Consider the following 6,221-nt stretch of genomic DNA (forward strand, 5'->3'; position numbering starts at 1 on the left):
TCTGGGGGAGGGGGGACATGACCCCTGGGACCTCCCCTCCCTCACCTTCTTGGACAGGTGGAAGCCGACATGAGGACAAAGCGCTGGCGCTGGGCCCGGGGGGAGCACGAGAAGAGATGGAGGAGAAGGAGGTGGGAAGACAAAGGAGCATGAGAAGGGCCGGGATTAGAGGAAGAGGAGAAGGAGGCGGGATTAGCAACAGGAGGACGAGTGGGAGGAAAGATGGAGGAGGAGCGGGGGGAAGAGGAGGAAGAGAGGAAGAGGAGGAGCAGGAAGAGGAGGAGGAAGACGAGGAGAAAGAAGAACGTTCGAGGTGCGGTCCCCGCTGAGTGTGAGGCCCTGCAGGCCCCGGGAGCGTCTTCTCTCCCTCCCCCTCTTCATCTCGCTGGTGAGCTGGGAGGGGGAGTTTGCCCCAAATATATCGGGGGGTTCCTGGCGGGCTTTTTTGAGAGGTGGGTATTTAGAGGGGGACTCCAAAGGTAAACCGCAAATGCCCGTTGGGTGGATAATGAGGGTCCACGACTGATTGGGGGTTTTTGGGAGGAAGGGGGCGCAGGTGGTTGCTGCCGGCAGAGCGCGGGCGGGGGCTGTGGGATCGCCGGATCATCCCTAAGCGAGATCCTGGAGAGGGGGGACAGCAGGAGCCACGGGACCCCCATCAGCACAGGAAAGGGGACCCGCGAAACATCAAAGTGTGAAGATCACAGAGGGGGAACTCCTGGGAGGATTTTTTGGGCTGAATCTCGGTAGTTTGAAGACTTCTATGAACACAAAACACCCAGTGACTTCCTGAGATGTTCTTGGGCAGTAGAAACCCCCATCCCAAGGCACTCTCATCTTGTTTTTTCCCCCAAACCAGGATTTTTTATGCCCAAGCTGTGGCCGGATGGAGGACGAGGAAAAGCCCTGGAGATTCCGCACGAGGAGTGGCTGCAAACCCAGCCCAGGGAGCTGTGAGGAGGAAAGAGCCCCCCTGAGCCAGGAGGGTGGCCGGAGATCCAGCCAGAGCTCAGAGCTGGTGGAGAAGCCTTGTGGGGTGAAGCCTTACAAGTGCTTGGAATGTGGGAAGAGCTTCAGCTACAACTCCTGTCTGAAGAAACACCAGGTGATCCATACGGGGGAATGGCCCTACAAGTGTGGGGAATGTGGGAAGAGCTTCAAGGGTAGCTCCAACCTGTTCCAGCACCAGGTGATCCACACTGGGGAAAAGCCCTATGAGTGCTTGGAGTGTGGGCAGAGCTTCAGCTGGAGCTCCAGTCTGACCAAGCACCAGACGATCCATAGCGGGGAAAGGCCCTATGAGTGCTTGGAGTGTGGGAAAAGCTTCAATGAGAGGTTCGCCCTGATTCATCACGAGAGAATTCACACTGGAGAACGACCTTATGAATGTTTGGAATGTGGGAAGAGCTTCAGCCACAAGTCCAGCCTGCTCAGCCACCAGAAGGTCCATACTGGGGAACGGCCCTATAAATGCTTGGAATGCGAGAAGAGCTTCAGCGATAGCTTTTGTCTGATTCGCCACCGGATAATTCACACAGGGGAACGGCCCTACAACTGCAAGGAATGTGGGAAGAGCTTCAATGACCGCTCCAACCTCCTCGTCCACCAGCGCCTGCACTCCAGGGAACGGCCCTTTGAGTGTTGGGAGTGTGGGAAGAGCTTCAGCACCAGGTCTGACCTGATCCAACATCAGAAGATCCACAGTGGAGAACGGCGCTATGAGTGTCCTGAGTGTGCAAAGAGATTTCGGACCAGCTCCCATCTCCTCCTGCATCAGCGCATTCACACGGATGAGAGGCCCTTCCGCTGCCCGGAAGAGCTTCAAACGCAGCTCCTCCCTCACCACCCACCGGCGCATCCACACCAGGGAGAGGCCCTACAAGTGTGGGGAGTGTGGGAAAAGCTTCACCAAGAGCTCTTACTTGACCAAACACCAACAGAGGCACCACTAAGGGAAGCCTTGTGAGTGCCCCGAGTGCAGGAAGAGCTTTGTGCGCTGCTCCAGCTCCATCCCCCAAGGGAGGATCTGTGTTGGATGATCCCCAGTGACCGCTGTTGGGCAGAGCCCTGCTGACCTGTGGTCCTGGCTGGGGGTGCTCCACATTTTCCTGTCTCCTCATGGGCACCTGGATGAATGTAGGGGCAGAAACATCCGTTGGCATGCAGACTGAGAGTGGGAATTGCAGACTGATGGCCCATGGAGAACCATGGGGCTGCAGAGATCCCCCTGCAGCCCCTGGAGCAGCCACGCTGGAGCACGGGGGTGCCTGAGAGGAGGCTGTGCCCCCGTGGCCAGAGGGCCCCGCTGGAGCAGCCTGTCCTGGCAGGACTGACCCCGGGGCACAGTGACCCACGCTGCAGCACTTGGAGGGGGCTGTGCCCCATGGGATGGACTCAGCTTGGAGAAGTTCCTGGAGAACTTTCCTATGGGAGGGACTCCAGTATTGAGCACGAAAATTATTCCTGTCCCTGAGCAGAGGGAGAAGCCATGGGGGATGAACTGAGCATGGTCTCATTCCCTGTCTCCCTGGACTGTCAGAGTAGGAGGTGCAGCTGGAAGGAGGGAGGCATGAGGGAAGAAGCTGTTTTGAAGGGGTTTTCTTCTATGTCTCACTATCCTGCTCTGAGTTTGTTAGCAATAAATTCAATTAATATCTCCACTTTTGAGCCTGTTTTGCCCATGATGGTGTTTGATGAGGGAACTGTTGTGGTCCTTATCTCAACTCCTGAACCCCTGGTTAAATTTTGTCTCCTCTCTCCGGCTGCGGAGGGCAGTGAGAGAGCGGCTTTGGTGGGTGCCCAGCATCCGGCCAGCGTCACCGCACTCCAGTGGGACATGTCCTCGTGTGGCCCTGTGCTATGGTGACGCTGTTGCTGTTGCATTTGCCTTTCTTATGATTTTATCTTTTGCATTAAATGCTTGTGAAGCGCCCCCGGTGTCCCTCGCGTTCCCCTGGCTCCGGCAGTCCCGTCCCTTCCCCCGCTCCCCCTGCCACGTTCCATCCCGGCTGGAGGAGACTTGGAGCTGCCGTGGGGGCCGTGGGGCTGCCCCGGGGGCTGCGGCCCGAGCCGGGGCCCCTTCCCAGAGCTCCCGGTCTGCCCTTGAGCCTGGAGCAGCCAGCGAGGGCTTCAGCTGGGACAGCAGAGAGGCGCTGCTGGGGGTCCCACATCACTTCGGTTTGGCTGGTTCTTTCCAGACTCGGGAAAAACAATATCAGGAGTGTTCTGCTAAACCTTGTCCCATCCTCTGCTCAGCTGAAGGAGTCTGGGGCAGTTTTCCTTTTTTGGGGGAGATCAAAGCGATGTGGGGCTGAGCCCTGGGGCAGCCCCGAGGGAGAAGGTGTGGGGCTGCCCAGAACTGTTCCTCCCCTCCATTCTCACCAGGCCGCGCTCAAGGACCAGGAGTGATGGGAGAATCAGCTGGGTGAGGTGCAGCTTGGGTACATGGGATAAATTGCCCCAGCCCTTGCAGTGTGCTGCTCTCCCAGGAAATGCTGAGATTTGCACATCCCAGAATGTCCTGGCCCAGGCAGGAGGCCGAGGAACCGCTGCTGCCCTGAACCACTGGGAGCTTAGGGTCACCTGGAGCTGGAGGCACTGGGAGCTGTGGCTGAGGCCGGGATGGAGCAGGGACCCACCTGCAGCTCCACAAGAGCCCAGCCCAGAGCCGGAGATGACTGAGAGAGACCCTGAGGCTCTCCAGATCTTCTCTCTTTTCAGCCTCTCTCAGATCTTCCCCCGAGCCCCTGGGAAGCCCCTGCAGAGCCATGGAAGTGGCTCCTGGCGTGACCTGTGAGGCCGTGGGGGATCCCTGCTGGAGCAGCCTGTTCCCAAGGGACTGTGTCCTGTGGGAGGGACCCCAGGCTGGAGCAGCTCATTCCCGAGGGACCGTGTCCCCTGGCTGGAGCAGGACGAGGATACCTGTCCCTGAAAGGGAGGCTGTGACATGACCGGGCTGTGACCCCCATCCCCTGTGCCTCTCCTGGGGAGAAGGGAGGGAATCTGGGAGAAAGCAAGGCCTGGGAAGAAGGCAGAGGTGAGGAGAAGGTGGTTTTGGTAGGATTTGTTTTACTTCTGCTGTGATTTGCTTGGCAGTTGTCCTGGTTTAAAAGAGAAATGTCTGCCAAGGAAGGCAGCAACCTTCCTGGAACGGAAAGTACTATCCCCTCCCTCCAAAATATACCTTTGAAATTATGGGGCTTTCAGGCACAGGTATGGGAAAAGAAACTATTATAGTTCTTTACTAGAATATACATATGTGTATATATATGTATATATGTGTATATATATATATATATATATATATGTAAATAACAAGACAGGCAAACAAGACCAGCAACAGCACCACAGACAAACAAATCCTAATCCCAGCCCTTTCCCCCATCGAGCCTAGACTTCCCCTTTGGTGAAGTTACAATCATGATCGGACGGGGACACCGCTCCTTTGGGGACCCCCGGGACAGTGACTTGTCCCCGCACCGACCCACCCTGGGGGGCAGCGAGGTCAGGCGGGTCCCATGGGCAGCGCGGGACCTCGGCACCACCCCCGGCAGCCGCAGGGATGGCGACGAGGGCAGCGAGGCGACAGCAAAGCCCCGTCCCGGGAAAGGGGCGCCTGCTCTCCGCACCACGCATGGCTGCTCGCTCTCTCTGCCGTCCCCGAAAGCACCGGGAATCAGCTCCCACCCCCCAGAGCCTCGGAGTGCACCGCAAAACCTCTTGAGGTATTTCTGCAATTCCTGAGAAACATTTCGCCCCAGACAGAGAAGTCAGTCCCCAGCCAAGACTTCCAAACTCTCCATTCTCTGGCTGAGCCATTCCCGTGGCAAGGGAGAATGCGTGGCCTTTTTGTTTGTTTGCCCCTATTTGTCTCCCCTCTCTCCACCTCACTGTTTGATCTTTCAAGTAGAAGATGGGATAAGAAATTGCCTGACCGGAAAAACCCAAACATGCAAACAACAACAACAATAACAACAACAACAACACCTTATCCCCAACAATAATAAATTCAATTAATTTCCCCAAGTCAGATGTGTTGTGCCCATGAGTGACCTCTCCCTGTCCTTACCCTGACCCTGGAGCCTCTCCTTGTGTTCTGTTCCCGGCCCAGCCTCAGGACAGCAGTGACAGAGTGATTTTGGTGACATCGGGCACCCGGCCACACCCAGCCAACCCCAATAATCGCTGCCATAATTCGCTCCAACATTAACCAGCCCCACGGCGGGTCCAGCTCCACAGGCAGGCAGCTGGGAAGAGGAGAAATCTCTTCCCTCTGAACTGTCAGGGGGAGGAGGAGGGAGAATCTGGTGCAAAGTAAAGGGAAGAGGAGAAAGCATAGGGCTGGAGCTGTGGAAGGCAGATCAGGAAGGCCAAGGGGCAGCCAGGGATTTTCCTTTTTAGCTCTGTGGAGTGGAAGGGAGCGGCATAAAATCCGCCAAGAAAAAAAGAGACGAAAGAGCAGGTGGTGGAAACCGCTGACAATTTGGATTCAATTTACCTGCCTGAAGTATAAACACCAACAGCCTCCGAGCATGGCAGATGCCCACCTGCAATCGATGTGTGTGCTCTGCCGCTCCCCTGGCTGCAGCCCGTCTGTTAACACCCGCATAAGCATCTTCCCGGGGGCCGCTTCGCTTTTTGGGGCCATTTGTGGCAATTACGTAGGGTTTTTTAACTTTGTTCTGTTTTTCGAGATAGGAGGGACCCCGTTGCAGGGACGCCCCCGGGGCAGGCGCCTCTGGGCTGTTTTGAGGCAGGGGGAGCCCACCGAGGCAGTGCGGGAAAAGTGGGGGGAGTGGGATTTATAAAGGGGCGCGGCGGGAGCTCCGCGGGCCGCACCGGATCGGGGCCGCCTCCCTGCGGGGCCGAAGCCGCCCCACACCGTGATTGAAATCTTGGGGCAGATTCCAGTGAAAGGACTCAGCAGGACCGGTGTAGGAATGGTTACAAAAGGCACGGGCCTCGCCGAGCTTTGCAGCCCAGGAAATCCCATTCGGGGGAGTTTTGCTCTCTGTTCATGACGTGGTTTGAACGCAGCAGAGAGCAGAGCCAGGAAACGTCACCGCCCATTTGTGCAGGCCGTTGTTGTGCAGAGACAGCAGCTCCCACATCCGCCCCCGCTGCTCCAGGCTGACGTGCTCCACCTGGCAGCTGCAGGTCAGCCCGCGCCGGGGCGGCGTTTCCAGCAGCACCCGCAGCTGGTAGGGCCCGTCCCCCTTTGG

General features: G+C 57.4%; 1 long non-coding RNA gene and 1 pseudogene across 1 annotated transcript in view; one reads left to right on the forward strand and one right to left on the reverse strand.

The window, feature by feature from the left end:
• The window catches only part of LOC115949014, a 2,987-nt gene extending 2,787 nt beyond the window's left edge, over positions 1–200 (reverse strand). The window contains exon 1 of the long non-coding RNA XR_004082704.1: positions 46–200. This is a non-coding gene — a long non-coding RNA (uncharacterized LOC115949014). The remainder of the gene's footprint in view (positions 1–45) is intronic.
• Positions 201–287: 87 nt separating this feature from the next.
• Positions 288–6,221, forward strand: part of LOC102043268 — a 33,677-nt pseudogene continuing 27,743 nt past the window's right edge.

The sequence above is a fragment of the Geospiza fortis genome, unplaced genomic scaffold, assembly GCF_000277835.1.
Source record: "Geospiza fortis unplaced genomic scaffold, GeoFor_1.0 scaffold290, whole genome shotgun sequence".
NCBI classification, from domain to species: domain Eukaryota; kingdom Metazoa; phylum Chordata; class Aves; order Passeriformes; family Thraupidae; genus Geospiza; species Geospiza fortis.